This window comes from Pseudonaja textilis, chromosome 6, assembly GCF_049901715.1.
Source record: "Pseudonaja textilis isolate UNSWEBS1 chromosome 6, rPseTex1.2, whole genome shotgun sequence".
Classification (NCBI taxonomy): domain Eukaryota; kingdom Metazoa; phylum Chordata; class Lepidosauria; order Squamata; family Elapidae; genus Pseudonaja; species Pseudonaja textilis.
In genome coordinates this window covers 30,331,689-30,359,195 of record NC_141995.1, presented here as the reverse complement: position 1 = coordinate 30,359,195, position 27,507 = coordinate 30,331,689, and positions in this window count along the sequence as shown.

Here is a 27,507-nt window from a genome sequence, read left to right as displayed (position 1 = left end):
GTCGCTCTTCTCAGGTCACCTGTGGTGGCGCGAGCACTCTTCCAGTGAAAATGGGCTCTCGAGCTTCGTTTAGGCTGTGACAGTCTCCTGCAATCTTCTGCCAGTGAAAAGACAGTTGGGAGCACAGCTTGCAGCTTTTGTAAGATCCATTTTCAGCTATGATGGCCTCCTTCAACCCTATGCCAGGGAAAACAGAGCTTGGGAGGGCCGCATGCAGGCCTTCCAAGCTCAATTTTTGCTGGAAGAGGCACTGCAGGCTAGTCCTTTGCTGTTTCCAGGATGGCCCTGTTGAGGTAATTCCCCGTTAGGAGAATGAGCGCATACAGGGAGACGTATAGAGAGTAGTGTTGGAATAATACACACAGAGCACACAGATACACTGTACAGTAAATGTAGGTTTTTACTTCCAGAAAGGTTTAAGCAAAGTCCAAAATAAGCAATCCAAAGTCATTCACAGGTAAAATCAGTCAGTTTTCAATCCAGGGATAATCCAAATATCAAATTCCAGTGTCAAAAACAGTTCAGTATCAGACTTACATTAAATCCAGTAATATCACTCAATTAGAAGAAATGGAGGAACGGCAATACTTTCCAACAGAAGGAAACAGAGATACACTCACACTCTCTTCTGAGACTCAGACTAAGACAATCCAGGTTTCTGGCTCCATTTTATGTCTGTTTGAAAAACCACACCCAATTGTAGTTTTTGCAATCTCTTAAAGACATAGTACTCAAATGTTTATCCTGGTTTATATATTTCTAACCCAAATACCTGTTAGGTGACTTATATTCCTAACAGGCCCCATGGGCCATATTTAAGCATCTCGTGGGCCAGATCCAGCCCCTGGGCTTTGAGTTTGACACCCCTGACCTCAGGGATGCACCAGCCATCTCCAAATGCCCAACACCAAGAAGCCATTACCACAGAAAGGAACAAATTCTGCAAACAATTTACATACCTTGGCAGCACCCTCTCCCACGCAGTAACAATTTGCACCGAGGTCAAGTGCAGAATCGCCAAGAAAAGCTCTGCATTTGGCAGACTACTGACCAATATGTGGACTGCTGTGGAATAAGCCTTGCTACAAACTCAAAGTCTACCAAGCAGTAATGCTAATTATCCCGATATATGCTGGTGAGACTTGGACTCTATATAGAAAGCACACTAGGCAATTGAACTACTTCCACATGATCTGCCACTGCAGACTTCTGAAGATCTGGTGGCAGGACAAGGTGCCAGACATAGAAGTCTTCTCCAGAGCAGGCCTGCCATCAGTTCACACCTTGCGGATCAAAGGCCAGACAGGCCATTTTGCAAGAATGCCAGACCACTGCATCCCCAAATGGCTCTTCTATAGTGAGCTGTCTCAAGGAAAGCGATTCCACGGGGACAAAGGAAGCAATACAAAGGCACACTGAAAGCCGCTCTCAAGCCCCTGGATATCAACACCACTTCCTGAGAAACCCTGGCACAAGATTGATCAACATGGCATGTGTTGATTCACCAAGGCTGCCAGACATTTAAAGACAGAAGAATAACTATAGCACAAGGGAAGCGAGCACTCCGCAAAGCCAGAGCTGCAAATGCTGCAATGATGGTGCCCACACATGTCTGTCCAACATGTGGCAGAACATTCTGTGCTCAGATAGGCCTTGCCAGCCACCTGTGGATACACTGTGGACAGGCCAGAACCTGTTGAATGGTAAGGTCCTCTTCCAAAACAATGGACATCATGTACACTTGCATATGTTTATATTAACCACTCTCTCTCTACTGGTTAAGTAGCAATTGATGATTCACTAAATCTCAAAACCAGTCTCATTTTTTTAGAACAGCACTAATAAAACAGCCTTAAACTTTAAAAACAATACCTTTATAGCACTGCTAAAAATAAGAAATCATAGTTATCATTTAGATTATATTATCTTCACAACATAGAGAAACTGTTCAGTTGACTGATTTGTGAAAAAGATCATGCAGTCTGATGGAATACCTGATGGAATGTCACTATTTCACATATTTTGGAATGTGTTCTCATTTGATACTATGATAAAAGAGTACCAGGGATTCTATGGAGATCCTGCCTCAGTATCTGCAGGCTGTGGAGCTCTGGGTGGGGAACAATAGGCTTTGGCTCAATCCTACTGAGTCTGAATAGTTTTAGGTCTTGTGATCCCATGATACTGGGACTCAATCAGATCTATGCCATTTGGGAAACTGGAAGTTTTCCAGTTGTGTGCGTGCGTGTGATATGCACAGTTTTGTGCGGTCTAGCAGTTGTACCTGGATCAAGGGAAAGGGTCTTGTTCACAGTAACTTACAGTCATCTCGAAAGTGGACTACTGAAATTCATGGAGTTGACCATGAAAAGTATTTGGAGATTTCAGCTGGTGCAAAATATGGCAGTTATTGATGCTGGTTATTCAGAATACATACTTTTGCCCTGCTGTCTTGGCTACCAGTATGCTTCCAGGTACATTTCAAATGGTGCTAGTGGTTACCGTTAAGGCCTATCATGACTTGGCATTAGAATATTTATATATTAATCAAATTAGATACTGCTTATCTCATATCAGAGTGACTATTAATGGTTTACAGCTAAAAGCATAAAAACCATATAAAAACACAATACATCAGTAAAATAGGACCCATGTAAAAACAAAGGTAGAAAAAGTGAGGGGAGCATTTTAAGGCACTAACCACTTCCAGGGTTGCAAGCAACCCTATGAGCAGGGTCAGGTTTTCATTGTAGTCTGGATGCCCAGGAGAACAAATGGGCATGAAGCTTAGATAGTTTGGTTGAGAAGAACCGAGGTAATCAGGTGATTACCTCTTGCTTGCTTCCCAAGCAATTCTCACAGTAGAATTAACAAACAACCTACTCTCTAATAAACAATTTGGTTTCAGGAAAAAAATTATCATGTAATCTGCAACTCTTACACTGCAAAAACATATGGACTACACAACTTGATCAGGGCAAAGCAATAGAAGCAATCTACATAGACTTCTGTAAAGCCTTTGATTCAGTGGTACATGACAAACTACTACTAAAAATAAAATCCTATGGTATCTCTGGACAACTGCATAACTGGATAGAAGCATTCCTGTCAATCAGACAACAAATGGTCAAAATTGGGAGTGTCCTATCAAATTCTGTACCTGTCAACAGTGGTGTCCCCGCAGGCAGTTTTCTAGGACAAACTCTTTTCATACCTGACTATGTATCAGAATGGTCAAGCAAATGACAACATCAAATCTCAACAAATAAATGCTCTGTCTAACATACTGGCAAATATATATATATATATATTTTATTTTCTGATATATATATATATATATATATATATATATATATATATATATATATATATATATATATATATTTTCTGATATATATATATATATATATATATATATATATATATATATATATATATATATATATATATATTATGTCCCACCTTCAAAAATAAACAGATAAGGCTGAAAGTAGCAGTCCTCGCAAACAAAGGCAGCAACCAAGAGTCTCCACCGATCACAGCTGTGGCCAGCCTCCACAAAACAATCCAAAATAATAGTTCCAACAAATCCAATTCCAACAAAAATACTTCAGACCCAAATCCTCCAAGTCAAAGTCTTCAGCTATCCTTGCAGACAATTTGTTCCCGACAAGAGTGCAGAGTCATCCCTCTTCCTTTTATAGAGCAGCAGCTAATTAGTCTAATTACTGATCTGCCCTCCTCCTGTGCTCCCGTTGGTTTCTTCTCGTCAGGAGACGCCTGCTTCTGACATCCACCCAGCGATTATCTAAATTATTACTTTCACCTGAAGACTTCCCGGCTGATAACCTGATTGAGAAGCCGAGGAGGTTGAAGGTTCAGGCCGGTCCTGCAAATCAAATGTCCTCCCTTGTAACATTCTCATTCAAAACTGCAAGCAAAACTGTTAAGATTCCCTTTTGAAATTCAACAGTCATTTCACAATCAAATCAAACTAAAGGGAGTAACGTTCCCTGGTTCTGACATCAATCCACGATCTAACAGTCATCAGATTCAAAGTTCCTAACAGGATTGGACCTTCCAATCACACAACATAATATATATATATATATATATATAATATATATATATATATATATATATATATATATATATATATATATATATATATATATATAAATGAAAATAAAATACAGGCTGAATAGTCAAGACCTTGTTGATGATCAAAACTCTGTCAAGGATCTTGGAGTACTCATCTCAAATGACCTAAGTGCTAGAGCCCACTGTAACTACATAGCCAAAAAGGTGTTAAGAGTTGTTAACCTAACCTTACGTAGCTTTTTCTTTAGTAATATTACACTAATAACTAGAGCATACAAAACATTTGCTAGACCAATACTCAAATACAACTCATCAGTCTGGAACTCACATTACGTATCTGATATTAACCCAGTTGAGAAAGTCCAGAAATATTTCATAAGAAGAGTTCTCCACTCCTCTACTTGTTGCAGAATACCTTATGCCACCAGACTTGAAACTCTAGACCTAAAAAATCTAGAACTACTCCGCCTTCGGTCCGATCTAAGTATAGTATATAAAATCATATATTGCAATGTCCTACCTGTCAATGAATACTTCAGCTTCAACCATAACAACACAAGAGCAAACAATAGATACAAACTCAAGGTTAATCGCACCAAACTTGATTGCAGGAAATATGACTTCAGCAACAGAGTGGTCAATGTCTGGAATACTGCACCTGACTCTGGGTTTTTTCCCCAAAACCCAAAAACTTTAACCTTAGACTGTCTACTATTGACTTCACCCCTTTCCTAAGAGGTCTGTAGGGGGCGTGCATAAGCGCACCAACATGCCTACCGTCCCTATCCTATTGTTTTCTTATATATTTTTTAATTTTTCTTATATGTATCCATGTATTCATAACTATGTTTTTACTTATACCTATTATCTTGTAAGCAATTGACAAATAAAAATAAAATAAAATAATTAAACTATATCTTTAGTTATGCTTTATTTTCATGGGATTTCTATCTATAGGTTTAGAACAATAAAGGAAACTGCTCAGAAGTAATTCCATGTGTCTTTCTTGGTTCTTGGGGCTTGACAACATCATTCTGAAAGGCCAGGAGAGGATCAGCTTGCTTCACACCTGAGAGGGAAATATTACAAAGTGTGGAGACAATGGCAGAAATTATTTAACTTATATTTAACATAACATTAAAGTTGCTAGTAGTTATCTTTAAAGGCTTGGGGACAGGTTACTTATAGAATCATCTCTACCTACTGGTGTCAACCACCTACCCATACTGTTAGATATGCCCATCTATGACACATTGTACTCTGTCAAGAGCCTTTTATACTATGGTACGTGCCCTGGAACTTCATTTTCCCAGAAATTAAATTTTCCCTGACCTTGCTGGCCTTTCACAAACACTAAAAATCTGGCTTTGCAATCAATCCTGGAGCCCTAACAATATGGATAAGCCAGTGTATCAACTCATAAAACATTTTGTATACACATTTTATAGTTGACAACAGAAAGAAGGGAAGGCGGACTTCCGGTTAGAGCTTCTTCAGCGACAGACCGAAACCTTGTCTCTCTGAGACTTCAATCCGTGCTCGCTGCTGGAGTGCCCCGAGCCGGCTGGTTTCGGGGCTAAGCCATCCCGTAGAGGTGGTGAAGAGGGGGAGACTGCCTGCAGGGTTGAGGAGAGCTGCATCTCTCCTCCCCAGCTGGCCATTACTCCCTTTACCGAAGGCGGTTGTAGCGGTGGTCAGAAATGGCCACCACAAAGAAGAACTCGACCGGAAAAGAATGTGCAGGAGGAAGATAAGAAGAGAAAGTTTTGGTTAACTGGGTCAAACAGCAAAAGCAACAAATAAGGTACCCTGGAATTTAAACTTAACAACATTGTTCCCTAAGAAGATTTTGAAGCTGCGAAGGAGAGAGATAATGGAAAGGGTTAGGTTTTTTTCTTCCCTTCCTTATACTGACAGCTAAGAGACTTAAGCAAGAAACTGAAAAAAAAAAATCCACTTTGACATTAATAGGCATCTAAGCTGAAAATAAAAGTCAAAGGGATAAATAAAGATTTCTGAACATTTAAGAGTTTTTAAAAGCTGGAAAGGAGAAAAAAAGAATAGAAGGGCAGGATCTGGAAAAATGGAGGAGACTGCCTGGAATTAAGGAATGGAAATGTAATTAAAAGGAACTTACAGTGAAATTTTAACAAGATTCCTCAAAGATACATTTTAATGGAAACTTGGTAACAAAATAATAGAATCCTAGGAAGAGAAAGTGGAAAAAAGAAGCAAGTAGAAACAGCCTTGGATTATTTGGATTTCTTGGTGATTTTTGGTTTTTGCATCTAGATGAGTAAAATTAACTAGGTGGTTGTTTATAAGTTTTTAAAATGGCATCACTCTTAGAAGAACTGAAAACGGAACTTTAAAAATGGAAAGAAGATGCACAAGAAGGGAGAAGTTCTTTTGGCTTCGTGTTTCAATTCTTAGAAATGGAGATCCGGAACTATGAGAAGCAACAAGAAATGCTTGCAGAACAAGAAGATTGGGTCAAAGAAGAAGCCATCTTTAATGATCAAATAATTTTAAGTGGGGGGAAAAAAGAAAAGGGGAGAAAGAGAGTGAAAGGTTTAAGATTAGAAAAAACAACCAAAAAGAAGAACAATTTGAAAGATAAGTATAATATTAGAAAGCAACAGAAGAGGGGATTACAGATGAGAGAGTAGAAGTAGAGAGACGAGGGGGTAAAAAGGGAGGAGAAGAAGAGGGGGAAGAAGGCAAGGAAAAGAAGTTGTAAAAGAAACAAGAAATGGAGAAACAGGGAAAAGATATAAGGATTGTAACCATAAGTTTGTTTAGAGATAATGGGTGAAAAATTAATTGTAAAAGGGATTCTGCAAAGGTACATAAGATAGCTTTGTTATATTACAAATAGAAATAACTTTAGAAAATATGATGATGGATAAAATATTTATTGTAATGCAGTGGGATGTTTGTTAATAAATAAATGAATTAAAATGATTGAGAGAATTAAAAGGGAACATTTTTAATTATTAGTAATGATTTATAAAAATATAAGTGAGAAATATGGAAAAAAAAGAATTAACTATGGAAAGTTTATAAGTGTTCCCAAGGAAGTATGATATTCAATTGAAAATAAATGTTAAAGATGTTAAGATTTTAATGCATATTAATGATAGAATTGAATTGGAATGGAATGTGTTTCATTTACATATATATATATATATATATATTTCTTTTTAAGAATATAGTGTCTATTTTAAGAATGTACCAAGCAGAATTTGATTGGAAGTTATGTATTATATTGAATGCTATAATCTTAAAGCTATACATTGAAGCTTAAATAAAAGCTTGAATGGATAAAATTAAAGGATATAAAGGTGTCATACTCTAATTGATAACTACAGGGAAAAATTTGCTTAATAAGAAAAGATAATGTGAAATTGTAACAGGACAGACAAAAGTATAAATATAATGATATGAATTGAGATAATTAAAACAAAATTGAGAAAATTAGAAGAGGGGAAAAACTATGTAGAAAATATAAAATGGTAATAAGATATGGAATAGAATATAAAAATGAGCATGAAATTGAGTTTTGTGTCTGTATGAAGAAGTAATAACCTTTATTTTCAAAAAAGATGTTTTATTTGTATTTTGTTTTTGTGAAAACCCAAATAAAATTTTCAAAAAAAAAAAGAAAGAAAGAAAGAAACAAGGGAAGGGGAAGTTTCAAAGAAAAGGCAGCAGTGTGGAATCGAAAGCACATTCTATTCATATTTTCTTCAAATACTGATTAGATGACTGAATCTTCTGCTGTGAAAAAATATAATTGGAGAGCATAATTAATGACTCTTGGCTATGGACATTTTTCATTGGATGATACACCCAGAGGAGTGGGGTGGTGGTGGAAGCTCGATCAAGGGTGACAGTGAATTACGTATCTCAGAATTGGCTTCGTCTAGGTAAATGCTGGATGTAGAATGTTACCTTCAAATAAATCTTTTTTAGTTTTGGGAGTGTGGCTCAAGGCTCATGATTTAATTGCTGCTGGAATCCTGACACAGTGTCATGGCTTGTTTGACTGTTGAGAGTCTTCTCAGCTGCTATTTTTGTTATCTAGTTGTTGTTTCACTGTTTTTGTTCTTAAAGTATGAACCACCATGAGTAATGTACAGCAGGCATCCTTGTGTCACAGATTGGTACCAGTCTATGGCCTGTTAGGAACTGGGATGCACAGCTGGAGGTAAGTGGCAGGTGAGTGAGATAAGATCATCTGCATTTGCAGCCGCTCCCCAGTACTAGCATCATTGTCTCAGCTCACTTCAGATCACCAGGCATTAGATTCTCATAGAAGCTTGAACCTTCCTGCACATGTGGGAGATCTAGGTTACATGGTGGTCCTTCTCCCCACTCCCCTGGTTCATGGAAAAATTGTCTTCCATGAAACTAATACCTGGTGCTATAACTACTGGTGTACAGAATGTAAGACGGGCAGTCTATAAATTTACTAAATAAATAAAATGTATCAGTGTGTTGGTAGTAGAATTTAGTGACAAATTTGTTGCTATGTAGAATATGTATTGGAAAAATAAAGAATACTTTTTTTTGGAGATTTGTCAGTAAATCTTCAAAAAAAATAGAGAAAGAAAGTAAATCCTATGACACATAGGATTTATCTTGTTTGGCCTGGATAATTCCAAAAGGGAAAAAGAAAATTAAATAAATAAAACAGTGACATCCAATAGATGGCAGTGTATTCTTTATAATACATATTCCTTTTATTTCATTAGCATAGAGTACCACACATAGTTTCTATTTCTGTTAGCAGATTAAATTAATATAGGACTCTCTCTTTTTGTTATATTAAAAAGTTTTGTGATTAAAAACTCCGCTAAGAACAACCTATAATGGTTTCTTATACGTTGTTCCTAGTGGAATTTTTATCAGTGTTTTATCAGTTCTGCCTAAAACCACCATAGTTTCTTTGAACTATTTTTGATTGTTACTAGTGATATAAAATAACAGTTTGGATCACTTAAAATGATCATTTGTTATATCCTTAACAGATGTTAAAAACTCCCTTCTTGCTTAATCAAAATTGGTCATGGATATGCATAGGATTGTGAGACATACATTTGCCTTCCTGCTTTGTTTGAAGCTAATATTATTTAATTAATATTATTTCTTAACTTCTTCCATGTTATGACTTTGGGTATTTCTGATTAGAATGGGAAAATAAAGTACAAATAGTTTTATAATAATGTGAGGGCATGCCACTTTTTAATATGAATCAACAAAATATATTTATTTAATTTATATTCCATTTTTATTATTTTTATAAAAACTCAAGACAGTGAACATATCTAATTCTCCTTCTTCCTTGTATTTTGCCTGCAACAACAACCCTGTGAGCTGAGTTGGCCTAAGAGAGAGTGACTGATCTAAATTCACCCAGGTACTTTTTATGACTAAGGATGAACTTGAACTCATGGTTTCCCAGGTTCTAGCTTGGCTCTTTAACCACAAGATCAAACAAGTTGAAATTAATTAATTTAAAATTAAATAAATACAGTATTAATTTGTTGTAATAAATATTATATAGCATTCTAAAATTAAATAAGCATACTTAATACAGGTTCCCTTCTATGAATTTGTGCACCATTTGACAGGAGTAGTATAAGAGAATGCTTTAAACATGGAAGGAAGAGCTTTCCTATTTGGACAATTAATAAAATAAAATAAAATTTAACAGTTTAGTATTATTATTGTTCTATACCAGTGAACAGTAACATTTATAGTATACCATGTCAAAATCCATCCTATAATTTATCAAAAGCTTTCTTTTATGACAACATTGGTTTTCTATATTCTTTTTTTATACTTGGAATATTATTTCATATTTTGTTTAGTGTTTTATGTCATTTGTGTAAATTTGAAAACTGCTTTCTCATCTACATCTTTTCCTCACTTAGAAGATTTCCTAGATGTGTTCAGAGTTATAGTATTATAACCACAAGAATTTAGTTAGTTAGTTTAGTTTATTGTCATTGCACCTCATACAATGAAATTAAATGCCATCTTCAGTGTACATTATAACTATAAAAATAAAACACAAACACACATCCTTCACATTTTATACAATTGAATTGAAAACCTCTGATATTGCATTAATATTGCACTATACAATAGAATTCAATATAGTTATTGCTCTAGGATAGAAGCTGTTTTTCAGTCTATTTGTCTTTGTTTTTATTATCCTGTACCATCTACCAGATGGTAATAGTTTAAAAAAAAAAGAGGTGCCCAGGATGAGATGGATCTTTAAGAATGTTTTGAACTTTCTCAAGGCAGCGGGAGCTATAAAGCTCTTCTGAAGGGGAAAGAGGGGAACCAATGATTCTCTGGGCAATGATGTTAACCTTCTGGAATGCTGTCCTATCTGCCACTGTGCAATTGGCAAATCATATACAGGTGTAGTAAGTTAAAATACTCTCTATGTTGCAGTGGTAGAAGGTCACCAACAGTTTTTCATTCAGTCGTTATTTCCTGAGAAATCTCAGGTAGTATAATCTCTGCTGGGATCTTTTGACCAGTTCTGCAATGTCTGCTCCTCTTTTATGACAACACCCAGAAACTTAAAACTGACCACTTGTTCCACTCAGTCTCCATTGATAAGCAACGGCTGGATGTCTGATTTATTCCTTCTATAGTCCACTATAAACAACCAGTCCACCTCATCTCTATTGACAAACTCATCCCTCCCAGAGGTGAGTCCCACCACTGTTTTATCATCTGCAAATTTGATAATAGTGTGACTGGGAATGAAGTCATGCACATAAATTGTATAGAGTAAGGGATTCAAAACACAATCCCATGGTGTACCAGTGTTAAGAATAATGGCTGAAGAGATGATTATCTAATCTGACCCTCTGAGAGTGGCCAGATGGGAAATCCATAATCCAAAGGCAGATTGAATAAGAAAGCCAAGATCCATAAGTCTAGACACTAATCTATATGGAAGAATTGTTTTAAATGCAGAGCATTTATATATACATATACAATATAACCTTCATTAACAATTTTAAGGTATAATCATAGTATATAAAGAACAGCTATATTTTTATTATGAAGGTGACTGTCGGAGGAGCGAGACCGCGTGGTAGACCTAAACAACGCTGGATGGACACGATCAAGGCCGATCTAGAGATCGCGAAGGCAGACCCGACACACGTGGCAGACAGAGAGGTGTGGAAGCAGTACGCAAGGACATTAGCGGACCTCGCCCGAGCACGAGACAAACGCTGAAGAAAAAGAAGAAGAAGAAGCTATATTTTTATTAGAAAAAAAATAGTAACAATTTATAATAGCGACAAATTCATCTAAAATAAATCATTTGTCTTGTTCTTTATGGTTAATATATTAATTATTTGTCTTTTCACATATACAGTATACAAAAATAACATTGATTCACATTATAAAATTATACTTATTTTCTTATTAAAAGGATGAAACTTTCTATTCAGATTACAACATTTTATGTCTTTTTTCCCTTTGCAATTTCTTGACTTTCAACATTTGCACTTTACAGTTAAATACTGAAACCCCTAAGCACCCATAATTACAGAGACATGTTAATTACTGAAAGTAGTGCTTGCTTTTGGAACAATTAAAATCCATTCACCAGTTAGTTTCAAAATAGGGAAATGATTTCAAAGGGCAATAATTAAGTCAAAATCTTAATTCATATTATCGACTATGTAAAAATCTCACATGAATCAAATAATAGTTTCTGATGTGTGTTAAAAAGTCTTTGTAGGTTTTTTTCCTTCTGTAAAATATAATTCATAAAGAACTGATAGAGATAATTATGTACAGCTGGAGTATAGTATCAATAAGATTATGTTCTTTGATTATATATTAAAATTTATCCATGCATACCGCTGCATTATATATTCAAATTTACCACTGCATATCAGTAAATTTATTTCTTAGATTTTTGTACAGTGTTGTTGATGATATATCTATTCTATTTTTTCTCCAAAGCTTTAGAACAGCAAGCACCATTCCTTTTTCTTCTTGTAAGAAATAGCAATGCTCAAGAGAGAATAATGTATATTGCAAAAGTTCAAACATCATGGATGAATCATTATTTGAAACCATGTTTTCCAGTTTTGATTGTCACATCCTTGAAATATTAACATGAACATGAAGCCATTCTTTAATATCCAGGAAACTAGTATTTCCTTGGAAAGTTGTTTTGTTTCATATCTAGCCCACATTTAATGTAGCTGAAAATCAGATTTAGCTAACCCTGTTTACAGTAGCATATTCCTTCCTTTAGCATAATTTTTACTGTTGGTAGAATTTAGCATATTTTTTTCCCATGGTTAGCTTGGAGATCAGACAAAGATTCCCTGAGCAAAGACAATGTTAGGCTGCCCTGAATGGACTTCTTTTGATCCAGTTTCTGGGTGCTACAAAATCTTCTACAGACATTTTAATTTGTGGTGCAGAAAGACATATCTGATTTCTGTAAAAGTATCTGTCAAGATAATGGGATGCGGTGGCTCAGTGGCTAAGACGCTGAGATTGTCAATCAGAAAGGTCAGCAGTTCGAATCCCTAGCACAACATAACAGAGTGAGCTCCCGTTACTTGTCCCAACTTCTGCCAACCTGGCAGTTTGAAAGCATGTAAAAATGCAAGTAGAAAAATAAGGAAGAACTTTGGTAAGAGGTAAGAGTGTTCCATGCACCTTCGATATTTAGTCATGCTGACCACATGACCACGGAGACATCTTTGGACAGCACTGGCTCTTCAGCTTTGTAATAGAGATGAGCATTGCCCACTAGAGCCGGAAACAACTAGCACATTTGTGTGAAGGGAACCTTTTCCTTTACTTATCTGTCAAGATAGTGCCTGACCAATATTCATTATAAGCTTGCTTTAGAACTGATAATGAATATACTGAAGTGAAGATAGCTTCTGCCTTTTTGTACTGTCAACAGAAAAAGAACCAGCAGTCAAAAAGCAGTATTTGGTGAGGTAGCAATAAAGGTCTTCAAACAGAAATTAAGGTGCCAGGACATTTCTATGCATGTAAGGACAACAAAAAGAATCATGAAGGCAATTGTTTCCCTTGTAATTTTCTATTGTAGAAAAAGTTGGACTTGAAGAAATAAGATAAAAAGGAAGCAAACATGTTGGACAAGATCCCTGACAATATTATACAAAAGATATGAAGAAAACAAAGAATTGGACCATAGAAAAATCAATCACAATTCTCACTTGAAGTCCAATTTGTTATGCATAATTTTGACACAATATGTAAATACTTAATTCTCCTGAGAAGTTTATAATTCTGAGTAAAGTGGAAGAAAAGAAAAAGAGATGACCAACAGCATGGAAGTTAGAGTTGATTACAGTGATATGGTACATTATTTGAAGACTTGAAGGTCTAATTTGGTAACAAATCATCCCGGAAACTACCTAAAGAAGTGACCATCTAAAGAAGTAAAAGCCAATGTTGTCAGGATGGCACATAATCAATTAAAAAAAACTCTATATATTTGAGTAGTTATCTTTCAAATTAGTTTGGAAAATGTTTGCCTTACCTCTTACACTTGGAATGTTATTGTTTGAAATTGCTTATATGAATTATTACTGAGACAGAAATAATTCCCTCCTCCCTCCTTCCCTCTGTCATTCCCTTCCACTTCCTTCCTTCCTTCCTTCCTTCCTTCCTTCCTTCCTTCCTTCCTTCCTTCCTTCCTTCCTTCCTTCCTTCCTTCCTTCCTTCCTTCCTTCTTCTCATTTATTTCAGCTACCCCATTCCAAATAACAAAAGGTATTGAAAGTATATGATTCCATTCCAAATAACAAAAGGTATTGAAAGTATATAATTCCATTCCAAATAACAAAAGGTATTGAAATTATATGATTTCATATATTTTATATAATTGTTTTTAAAAATGTATACAAATAATCAGTCTAGAAAGTTGACTAGCTGGTACTACTTAGTATAGAATGCCACCTGATTATTCCTGTAGCACTGGAGTGAAAAATAAGAGACAAAAACCTCATTTGGATTTCTCATTATTTCTTATAGTCACTAAATACATTTATTGTTTCATTTTTTAAAAATGTATTATTTGACCTTACTTGAGTTTTGTTCTATCAGAACACAGCCATTCCCTATTGTATTTTGTTCTGACTTCAAAGTATAGTTTCTTGTTTTTTTAATATAGGTTAGTCTTATTCTTTTCAGAATAAATGTTATTTGAAAATATATGCTTGTCATCTGTTCCTTCACCCATCAGAAAAATTAAAACTCAGTATAAAATCTTTTTGTTGTTTGAAATGAAGTTTCTGGGTAAGTTTGTTGAGTCTTTGCTTCAGTTCTAAAATTTGTCTCATATTTCTCAGTGTAAGATGCTTTGCTTTTTATAACAGCAGAACAAAACATTATTTTTAGGTGCTTTAAGAAACTGATTGACTAAAAGCCACGCCATATAATCAACTTACAACATAATAATATTGTTCAAATGAACAAGAATATAAGCAGCAGCAGTCTTTTTTTAAAGCTTAGGCATGTAAAATAACACTTCAGACAGGTAATGATTATTTCTCAGGATGCCAGAGTCCAGCAATTATAACCTTTAAATATTCATTTCAGTTAATTAGAGCAACTGGAATTGATTCGGTTAAAAACACTTCCAAAAATAGAGTTAAGAAGATGGTGAATATAATTTACCTGATGAGGAAATAGGTAAGCTTTTCAATTGAAATGAAAAGGAAGATAAGCATGCTTGAATTTGGCCAAGAACTCTGAGAAATACTCGTGCAAATAACCTTAATTTTATGCTTTATCTTCTTTTGATTACTTCAACAATATGATATAAAATAAAACACTTTTATTTGTGAACTTTGTCATTTTGTGTCTCAGTTTGCACCGGAACTGTGCATATTTGTTTTTACATGCCCTGTAACTAAGGTCTACAAATGAAGGTTTTGCAATCAACAATGTTGTAAGCATGTGAACCATGTAATTATGTTAGCAGAATGTAATATTCGTCTGATGGAGGATTGCTAGCATTGATGTTTACAGAAAGCTGTTACCATTATTTGTATTGATTCATATTTGCACAGTTTAAAATATGATAGCAGCCTTTCTTTTTGTTTACTACTAGACAAACAGAAATGATGTTTTTATTTAAATCTCCCCAAAAGATTTTCTCTTAAATATATCCTTTAAAAAGTCAAGCAAACAAAATGAACATAATAAAATATTAGTTGATAGAATTATTATAAAATAATTATAATAATATAAAAAACCCTGAATAAAAAATAGAAACAGCAATAATGTATTAGAAATATTCTTTTTCAGTTTCATAAAAAAACCTAACACTCCACCTTCCATTGCTCAAGTAACAGATTATATGTGGGAAATTCTCATAAATATAATATAGGTTCTTGTCTTTTCTTTAGTTTGTTGGCAGTCCGTACAAACTGGAACAAATTTGAAGTTTGCTCATTTCCATACTTCATCAAATTTCAAAGAACACCACAATGAGAACTTCTCCTTTAATTCAGACTGGGCTGGTGTAAGTCAGAACTGATTTGATTCAAATTGAAGATTTCAAATTCAAATTCAAATAACACCATATTTAGATCAAGTATTGAATCATACGTTTGAGATTAATTATAACCAAACTTGAATCAAGCTAATTTAAGGTTCAAGATTCCATTAAAAAAGATTTATCCACATACTGCAATGAAGATGCTGCAGTACATCTGAAATAGCTTCATTTTTAAAAAAAAAATCATGAAGTTAGCAACTTCATGGTTGTAGATTGTTAACAATATTTTGGGTCACTGCTAAATGGGCCAAATGATAGTATGGAAGAAAGGCAGATTGGTGCCGGATGTTCTAACAGATTGGCAGATTTGGCAATGTGGATAGTATAACAAAAAGAAGTCTATCAGAATTGAACAGAATAATAGAGTTGAAAGGGACCTTGGAGGTCTTCTAGTCAACCCCATATTCAAGCAGGAAATATTATACTATTTCAGACAAATGATTGTCTAATTTCTTCTTAAAAATCTCCAGTGCTGGAGTGCCCGCAACTTCTGGAAGCAGGTCATATATTGTTCTAATTTAATGTTCTAATTAATCGTTCTAACTAATATGCCAAGGTCTGTCAGGCTAGCATCTGAGAACCAGAAAGTGAAGATGTATTCGTTCATTGGATCATTGTAATCAACAGCTTAACTGAATCAACAGGGCACCATGGTTACAGAGAGAGGAAGAGACAGGAAAATGACAATGGGACAGAGAGGAAAGCTGTGTATTAACTTCAAAGCAAAATTGTGCTGATTTCAACTGTTGCCACAGAGACTGCGTAGAATGCTGGTTCCAGACAGCAGATATAACAACAAAAATCCAGTTCTGTGGGAACCAAGGTCATTTAGCCATCTGTGTTACTAAGGCCCAGACTGTTGCTAAAACAATATTTGGACTACTAATTGACAATGTGACTGAACTAATAAGGGGAGGAAATTTGATTCTTTAACAATGCAAAAACCACGGGGATTAATTACAATTGGTTTTGCTATTATTGATATTGATATGATGTATCCAATAAAGTTTAGTAAAAAGAGACTGGAAAGTTTCAAGTCTGTTTGCTTGGTTGGGTTCATCCATTAACACTATATCTTTCTGTTCTTAGAAAAGTAATTTTAGCTAAGAGATGGCCTCTCATTTTGAAGGAATAACCTGTCTCTTTTAAAAAGCAACACATAATAAGACCTTATCTTAATTTTTGCATGTTTGATAGGAGCCATTCTTCTGTACCTACTTCTAAGATAGCGAAGTATCTGTGATCAATCAATTTCCTTATTGTTAATAATGTTATATTTTCTATTTCTATATTTAGCTTTTTGAAAGCTTACTGTACATTTTAGGCAGATATTCATAACAGCATTGATAAAGAAGATTGAAGTGCCTTTTTTTTTTTTTAAAAAAAGAGCTACTTTATCAGTTTCTGAATTAGTTTCATCAGATACTAGCTCGATACCCATGCTTCATTTTGAAACTATGTGGTTGGGGAAAATAAGGGAAAAAAATTCTCCTCTGCCTACTAGCATTCATTGGTATTCATCTGACTAGCTCCTGCTAGTGTGTGTGAGAGTTGAAGGCTGTTTGGAAACTGAAACAGTATTTGCTTTGTGAGCAAGAAGGAGACAGCAAGGAGCCTGGGCATGGCTTAGGTCAACTGTTCTATACTAAAGCTGCTTGGTGCTGTGAAACTAAAACTGAAACTGAAACTCAACTCCTCTGCTTTTGTTTTGCAGGGGGGAGGGGGAGTAGAGCTCCTTAGCATCAGAGCGTGTTAATAATAATATATGAAATACTAGTGCTCTGATAGTCATTTGGAAAAATCCTTTCTTAGTCAGCACCTAGAAGCCAAGAGGAACATACATGCTAAATTTCAAGTTTGTAGGCTTTACGGTTCTGGAGATTTTATGATGATGCATGAGTTGTATTGCACTTTTATATATATAGATTTTATTCTGATGGGTCCATATTTCTTTGCCAATCAATATATTTGGATTGACAAAATGATAAAATGAGCATGATAGTGTTGCAGCACAAACTTTGCCTTTGTGAGTGCATATGAAGTATCAAGAGACTTGTATGAAAAGGTAAAGTTTGTATCATGAAAAGATTTGCTTGCTCTTCTGAGGGAAGCCCAATGGTATGGTTGAGAGTTGCTTTTTATGAGATGGGTGGCCATATAAATTGATTAATTAATTAATAACCATCTGGAAGTTAAATCTTAGAAAGTCAGAGACATGAGGAACAGTTGCAGCTTCTTCTGCTACTGATAATAACAGCTGCTTTATAAGTTGTGGCTGTTCCTGTAAAATATGATTGTATGCTGCCTGATAAAGTAAAAGCTGACCTTTGTTCATTGTTTCTATTGATTCTATAACTTCTAGACAGTGAAAATCAGTCCATGTTTCTATTGCTGCCTACTTATTGGAAGAGTGAAACACATACACATACATTATTTGCCAGAATTCTGGCATTAGCTGCCTTGTTTCTTCATTTCATTAGCTCATATAGCCTGTGCAAATTAAGACTTTCTCAGCCTTGGCATGCTTAGCACCCATACAACCTGACTATACATAAATCACTGTTAATTAACTTTTTCTGCCCTCAAGTTATTCTTCCATTTTGAGTTTTGTGTCAGGTCTCAGCTCACATGTTCCTAATACTTAGTAGTAGCATAAGTTTATGATACCACTATGCTTAGAAGGAGAAAGTCATAAATAGATCAATGGGATGGAATGATGAATATTTGGAACATCTCTGGAAAAGCTGCAAGTACTTTCTAGAGAGAATAGGTTGAGATATAATGTTGCTAATACATATACTCACCAGGAGCTTGATCTAATTAATTATTTATTTTATGTTATCCACATTTAAACAATCTAAATCCACCAATTCTATCTGATGGAAATTTCAAGGTGACAATGCAATCAACATTTTAGGAAAAGCTAGTAAAATAAGAAGATATTGATTACTGTCAATATTTTATTAATAATATATAATTCTTGAAACATGTATGGCTATGCTGTTAATCTAATTGGATTTAGGGAATTTAAAAAATATTATAATAACATTAAAATGCTGAAACTCAATATACCGGATTCAATAGTTTGAATGAAAGGATTTCATAAAAAAGATACTCAATTGATGCTTGGGTGAGTGGGGGATTTAACTTTTTGTTTGATTGTTTTGTGTAGTTAACAAAAAAGGTGAAGACATATCCTTAGTCGACAACATGTTAATAAATATGTTGTTTACTGAATACACTTTTTATTAGTATTCTCTAAATAAAAATATAGGATATGCATTGAACTGTTCATTATTACCACTAACAGAGAATACAGAGAAAATCTACTATTAATCTTTAACTAAATTAATCTTTCTGAGATATATTAGAAATTTGTTATTTTATCTACAGTTTTCAGCTTAACAAAGAAGTTGGCACCTTAGGAGACCATTTAGAAGCTGTATGTGGAGTTAAACCGAATTGCTACTGTTTCAGTGTGGATAGTAATTAGTAAAGTGTCCCTTTGATCATATATGAGATTCAACAGATAGCAAACACAAAATTATTATAGTTCAGACTTTCTTACTGCAAACATTTTGTGCCCAATCTTCTCTTCATCTTTCTTTCAAACTGATTAAATTGAAGTAAATCTATATATTGTAATGGGAACATGGTGACACAGAGGCTTAATGAAGCTGAGTGTGCTGAGCAATTACTATTTTGTAAATAGTATTGCCATTTCCGTACTACCAGACTGCTGGCTGCATTCTGTGGTGCACCAGTTGAACAAACGAACTAACAACTGTCAGTTTCCATGATTTCTACCATGGGTATAATGTGGCAGCCTCCCTGGCTTATATGCCATATGCTAAATAAGCAATAATAATTGTTGTGAAAATTAGCAATATAAAACCATCATTATTACATGAAACACACACACAATAACAACGGCTAAAAATCAGTCCTACACAATCTGAAGGACAAACTACTTAATATTTCTAGTCATAATACTTTGAAAGTTATTTATATAGTATGAAAATGTCAGCCAGTATTTCAATTATGCTTTTAATGATTTCAGGTCATAGTCTTTTTCTTGTAGAATTCCATATTAATTCTATCACATTTTGTTTTGTAGGGCTATACTTTAGTAAAAGAAATGCCAAAGAAGTTATGAAGAAATCATAACTTAACAAATCTCCCAGAGAGTGACAGACTTAAGTATATTTTACACTGCAAAAACAAAATGTGATAGAATTAATACGGAAAATGATGAACGTGCTTTGTATTTTAAGCATGTACTGGAGATTGCTATATGTGTCCTTGTATTTTAACAAAAGAGGCCTTAAGTGTGAGATAGCTAGATAGACCCTTTACGACCTCATTTGCATAGAAATATAGATTCTCACTTCTGCTGTTACAAAAAGAAATTGGAGACTTCTCCAAGGTTGACATAAGATCTGAATGGAACAATCCTTAAACTTGAAATAAAAGATAAGAGGAAATTGAAAAGACAAGGAAAAGAAACAAGAAAAAGATAGCAGTAAAACTTATCACTATCTAATAAATAATTAATAATTGCCATATAATATTATAGTAGAATAAAAAAACAAAATATTATTATAAAATAACATATTGCTTCTTCTTTTGATTAGTACAGAATACTGCTTTTTCTAAGATGGGTAAGTTACACTTTTCCAAAAGCTATTCCATAATATCTAGAATAATATCTTTCCCCCCAGTTTTCAGTACATTTCTTTTAGTTATCCCCAGCAAACACAGTAATAATTTCTGATAAATAGTCAGGTCCAAAGCTTTTATATATAAATCAGTGTCACATTAGCAGCTTTATCATGTAAAGATTTTCTCATAATTCAACTTATATGCATTAACACACTGTACCTTTCAAAAATAAAAAGTACCATATGGGAACCCTCAAAAATTTCTACTTTAATCATATTTTTAAATACATAAATGGGATTCACTAATGCCATGGATCTTTTTTTAAAAAAAAAAAAACATCTCAGATGTCTTAGAAAAAGCCAAAGCCTGTGGCCCATACTGAGCTGTTAAAAATGCTTAAACTGAAAATATCTTCGCTGCTGTGAACTAGGAAAATCATATTCAATTTGAAGCTGGAAGAAATTATCAAAACAATCATTACATGGCAATGTGTTTAAAGTTTTAATTCTATATTTTATCTAAACTTTCCAATAATTTTTTGCCATCTATTTTCATGCTAGAATTTTCCCAAAAGTTAAATATTCATGAGTCTAATTATCAAAACCATTCTATGCTCAATATGGCCTGAAGATTTCTCACTACCCACACTCCTTGAAATAAAACACATTTTCTACAATATATTATCCGAAAAAGTTGCTATGATTGAAAGAGAAATAATAATTAAAATATGTTTGTGGTTTTAGGGTACATTATGTTGGTGTTCTGTGTTTATTTTGCATTTTTTAAAAATTTAAATACAAACATTTTTTAAAAAAAATGAGACTGAAAAAGAAAACATTTGTTTGAAAAGCACACAGCTTTTGATTAGAAGCAATATATTATTTCTCAAGGGAATAGTGGTGAACCATTGTCATTTTCTGTGTTGTGCATAACTTCTTTCTTTCTTTTGGATCTGTCACCCATATAATCACACCTAGGTAATTTCATTGATCAAGCTTTGATATCATTGTTAGAACAATAGGAAGGACTGATCAGTGACCAAAATAAAATATGTTGACCATGGAAAATGGGAACTGCATAGGAAAACCCAGACAGCAGAAGTAGCTATTTCATTTTGTCAGATAGCCAGAGGCCGGGGTTTTGCTAAGGTTTTATTTGTTTACACCACAGTAAAGAAAATAAATAGAGCAAGTTGATGGATACTGCTATTAATGTAATCTTTCTGGGATTTTTATTTCTAAGTACTTTTTTATTTATGTTACTGTTAAACTATATGATCCCAAAGCACATTTCAACCAATGAAATATTTTTCTTTACGAACTGCAGATTTTCAAATGCTTCTAGCATGACTCTCGATGAACCAATGTGAAAGTCTTAGAGACTGCTTTTATCCAAGCATTGCTGAATGTGGACTAGCTATCAGTTGAATGCAGTAAATGCCGACTAATCTGTGCTCAAACTTTCTGTTGCAAGCTGAGAGTGTTCCCCAAAATTTCCAGAACTTCTCTTTCCTTGCATTAGTATGTTGTTAATTTGCATAAAGGATTACAGATCATTGCATTTGCTTGGCAGCTACAAAAAAACACTGCAACACAGAGATTGTTGTTGTATCTGCAATTGATACAGTGAATGCATATGTATACACACACACACACACACACACACACACACACACACACACAAATTAGGTGCAATTAACGCAGAAGCTTAAACAAAAATTAAAGATTTTTTTTTAAAAAAGAGTTTAGATTGTGCCATCATACTGATTATATTACTGATATTCTGCATTTGATGATAGTTATATGCCTTGTCATTTCCACTCAACATTAATGTGATGTTACTATGTGATTTTCATTGTACTTTTATGTGGCTGCTAGGAACCAACAATGCAAGAGCAACAAAGTTGATTAAATTCTGGTATACTTTTTGCTACTTAATATTGCAGGAAAAATATGCTATCATTTCTTTTTTTCATGTTTCCATACTTAAATTGTATAATGAAATTAAATTTCCATATTTAAATTCCATACTTAAATTGCCCCAGAAATATCCTCTATATTAAAAAATATGATCAATACAAAAATAGTAATAAGAAAAATGAAGATAAAAGTTACATTACTAATTCATTAATGGCCACACTTAACACATGTCTAACTGGATCTTCATTATTGTTCAACCAATAAAGGCCTGATTCAACTGAACAAGTTAATTTCTTCCAATAATCTATTAAATCACATTTCAGAATTATATCAGAATTATGTTTTGCATATTGGAACAATCAGAGCTCTCCGCTTCTTTCTGGCCAAAAACTGATGGATATAACTTTTTCTTTAGTGGATAACAAGATAAACATTTTGATTTTCTTATATTTACAAGTTCTTGTACTGATCTGGTTTTGTTTCACAATTTTATTGTGAAGAGAGAAAATTGTATTGTTTTACCATTTTATTGTAAGAGAGAAAATCATCCAAAATGAAATTACGAACTCTGTCTTGAACTGATTTTTGATAATTTAAATTAATGTACTAGTTTTTCCTCAAAAGTCTACCAGTTTATTCAGTGACTGTTATTAATTGTTGAAATCACAAATAATTATGCAAACATCAGTGCATAATGTTTACTGGTTGATAGTATCATTATATGAACTCTAATACGTTTAAAAATATCCCATCTAAACATGATGATGTTACCCACACCTAGTTAAAAACATGATGTTACCCACACATAGTTAATAATATGAAGTTACCCGCACCTAGTTAATAAACATATTCAGTTGATGATGGTATATTAGGTTTTTTGAACACTATACAGAAGTACAGAGGTTGAGGCAATTTGCTAAAAACTCATGACTTAACAATTCCCTGTTTCTCATTACATATCATGTTATATGATGCCAGTGAACTTCCTATTTGATAAAATTAATAAGGGGTAATTAAGGGATAGTGAAAGATGATAATATATTAGACAGTTACAAATTGTTCTAGTGTCATTTTCTTCCTTCTGCTCCAATGGTTGCAGATGAATAGCTAGTCAGGTTTAATTTGTTCATTTTAACTAAATTCCACATGAATAAATATATGTTTCATTGAAATACATGTGAAAATGTCTGGTTAAAAGGGAAGTCCTTTCTCTCTGGATTTTCGGTTTCATCTTTTATCTGACAAAGATAATATTTTCATATATTTATGTTTGTACTTGTCATAGCAGGATTAAATCTAGTTTTATTTTATTTATTTATTTTTGTCAATTGCTTACAAGATAATAGGTATAAGTAAAAACATAGTTATGAATACATGGATACATATAAGAAAATTTTAAAAAATAAAAGAAACAATAGGACAGGGACGGTAGGTACGTTGGTGCGCTTATGCACACCCCCTACAGACCTCTTAGGAAAGGGGTGAGGCCAATAGTAGACAGCCTAAGGTTAAAGTTTTTGGGGTTTGGGGAAGAAACCACAGAGTCAGGTAGAGTATTCCAGACATTGACAACGCTGTTGCTGAAGTCGTATTTCCTGAAATTAATTTGGTGAGATTAATCTTGAGTTTGTATCTATTGTTTGCCCTTGTGTTGTTATGGTTGAAGCTGAAGTATTCATTGACAGGTAGGACATTGCAATATATGATTTTATATACTATACTTAGATTGGACCGAAGGCGACATAGTTCTAGGTTTTCTAGGTCTAGAATTTTGAGTCTGGTGGCATAAGGTATTCTGCAATGAGTAGAGGAGTGGACAACTCTTGTGAAATATTTCTGGACTTTCTCAACTGTGTTAATATCAGTTATGTAATGTGGGTTCCAGACTGATGAGCTGTGTTCGAGTATTGGTCTAGCAAATGTTTTGTATGCTCTAGTTATTATGTAATATTACTAGAGAAAAAGCTATGTAAGATTAGGTTAACAACTCTTAATGCCTTTTTGGCTATGTAGTTACAGGGGGCTCTAGCACTTAGGTCATTTGAGATGAGTACTCCAAGATCCTTGACAGAGTTTTGATCATCAACAAGGTCTTGAATATTCAGCCTGTGTGAATGAGATATATGAATGTATGAAATATGAATATGTATGAATGTATGATATATGAATACATGAAAGTGAATGAGATATATGAATGGATAAATAAATGCATGGAAGCCGGGAGGGAGGGAGAGAGAAAAAAAGGAGAGGAAGGAAGGACACAAGTCCTGGCTTCAGAAGACTCTTTGAAACAGCACAGAAATCTAGGGCTGGACTGGAAGGGATCTTGGAGGTCATCTTCTAGTCCAATCCCCTGCTCCAGCAGAGTTACAAGGGAGTGTGTGTGTGTGTGTGTGTGTGTGTGTGTGTGTGTGTGTGTGCATGGCTGTCAAAACTCAAAAACAGGTCAAGTAGCTCTGGGGAGGTCAGTCATAAATTAGAACACTTGCTAAGCAACCGGCTATTAAGTGAGGATCACTTGTATTTGGTTTGCCAGTCGCATGGCCACCTGGCCATGCCCACCCAGTCACATGACCACCAAGCCACCACCTCAAATTAAGCCAAGCCCACAGAACCAGTTGTTAAAAAAATTGAATCCCACCCCTGAGCAGAAGTATCAGTATTGGGCAAAGAATAACAGGGAGCAATTGATGAAATTTATTGTGTCTAACTTCTGCTAATGTTTAATTGACAAAATAATAAAGGAAACCTGATAAATTGGTAAAAAGAATCTTAGGGCCTCAAGATTGAAGCTTTGTTCTTGCTTTCTGTGTCTACCTCTCATACCTGTTTGTCTAATATCATCAGCTCTAATGTGAAGAAGAGTTTACAGAGATTAGATTTTTCTGCCAATTTTGTAGTGTAAGGTAGAATAGGTTCTGGGCATATGAGATCTTTAGCAGTAACAGTAGCAGTAACAATGATATCAAGAAAAAATAAGATTGCTTGAAACATTTATTAGAACTTTTATTGCATTGCAGTTTCAGTGCATATATTTCTGTCTGTCTAGATAATAATTTCTTTTAAACTTAGCTTGCCATGTACTAAAGGCACATTGTCATTACCAATGCCCAAATGAAACTGTGAATCATCTTTGTTCTGTAAAACAAAGCAAAACTGGATTTTTTTTTTGCTATGTTGACATCACATTGCTTCTTACTGCAGGTCAGAAGAAGAAAGCTTCTGATGTCAAGGAACAATTTTAGCATAAATTGATATTCCCACATCACTGCCATTACTTTATTGTTGAAATATTCGCAGCCATTGTTTCCAACTTGATTCTTATCTCCCCTTGTGGCAAGTAATAAAAACAGGGAAATGACCCTCATGATAATGCTGTGGACAGCAAAACATTAAGGCAATGCCATTATCTGTTTATATACCCAGTAGGAAGTCCCATATTTCTCAGCACATGAAACAATAAAGGAGAGATATGTAATATGCTACCCAAGGGTCAAATGAAGCTTGATGCTGCATCACATAATGTGGGTTCCAGCTGCCTGATTCCTGTAATTGAAGAATGAAGACACAGGCGGTACTATGTGAGTTTATAGAGCTAACGGGCAAAACCATCGAGCTATTTCTTTCATCTCTGGTAGGTGAGAATATATAATTGGAAACCTATAACTCCTTACATTTAATCTATCATAACTGCTTAGGAGTAGAAAAGAAATAATTGCTGATTAAGTTTCATGCCTAACTTAACTGGAAACATTAAAAGAAAATGACCAATATGTGAGGCAACAGAATTAAAGATGCAGATTACAAGAGAGGTTTTGCTTCTGTATTTACTCTCTATTCTAAGTTATCAGTAGCAACAGACAATTCAGTCCCTAATTTTTGTTTGTTTGTTTGTTTGTCAAACATGTACAAGATAACAAGTATAGATATGAGTATAAACATGAACAAAGGAAATAAATATAAATAAATTGGGACAGTAAGATAGGGATGGTAGGCATGTTGGTGCACTTATGCATGTCCCCTTTAAGGATCTTTTAGGAATGGGATGAGGTTCATGGTAGACAGTTTGAGGTTGAAGCTATGAAGGGTTGAGGCTGTAATAATGGATTCAAGTAGGATGTTCCAATGTTGACCATTCTGTTTGCTGAAATTGTATTTTCTACAATCGAGTTTGGAGTGGTTTAGTCTGAGTTTGTATCGGTTGTTTGCCCATGTATTATTATGACTGAAGCTGAAGTTGTTGGTGACAGGCAAGATGTTATAGCAGACAACTGTGAACTATGCTTAGAGTGGACTGCAGGCAGCGCAGTTCTCGATTGTGCAGGCCCAAATTTTCAAGCCTGGAGGCATAGGGAATTCTATTGTGAGTGGAGGGGTGAAGAACTTTTCTCGAGAAATACCTCTGAATGCACTCAATTGTGTTAATGTCCAATATATAGTCGGGTTCCAGGCAGATAAGCTGTATTTGAGAATAGGTCTGGCAAAGGTTTTGTTCTTATATTGTTACATTTACTGATAGGAAAAGCCAAGGGTCAACAAGAAAGTTCTCCTTGAAAGTAGCAGAAGCATTAAAGACATGAAATGATAGAAGGGATTGAAGTTGGAGGAACTTTGGGGTAGAATGAACATGTCATACTAGAATTCAACATAATGCAGGCACAAGTAATTGAACAAAGCCAAACGAATGTCTAAGACTTTAAGAGAACTGACTTCAACAGAGTGTGTTTAGGAAGGATTCTACAAATGGAATCCTAAAGGGGAAAACAACTCAATACTTTGGAAACTCAAGCCAATCTCACACAATACTACAAAGAAATAAAAACAAGAGACACCAAATAACCCTGGTAGCATAAAGAACTCTTTCAAAAACTGAGAGACAAAAAAGACAAGTATAAAAAATGGAAAGAAATATATATATAACTAAAACAGAATACAGCAAATATCGAGAATCTGAAAGAATTGAGTTAGGAATGGTAAGGCTCAAAATGAACTAAGACTTACAACAAATGCCAAAAATAATAGTAAAAAAGTTTGTTGTAATAAGCAAGAAAAAGTCAAGGAAATGATTGGTCTACAATGGGAGAGGGGAATGAGATGATGAATAACAGGGAGAAACAGAACTGCTGAATTAATTATTTCCATCAGTCTTCACACAAAAGACAAAAAACAATGTAACCTATCAAAAGCTGCACCTTTGGAGACAAAACAGGAATGCAAGTC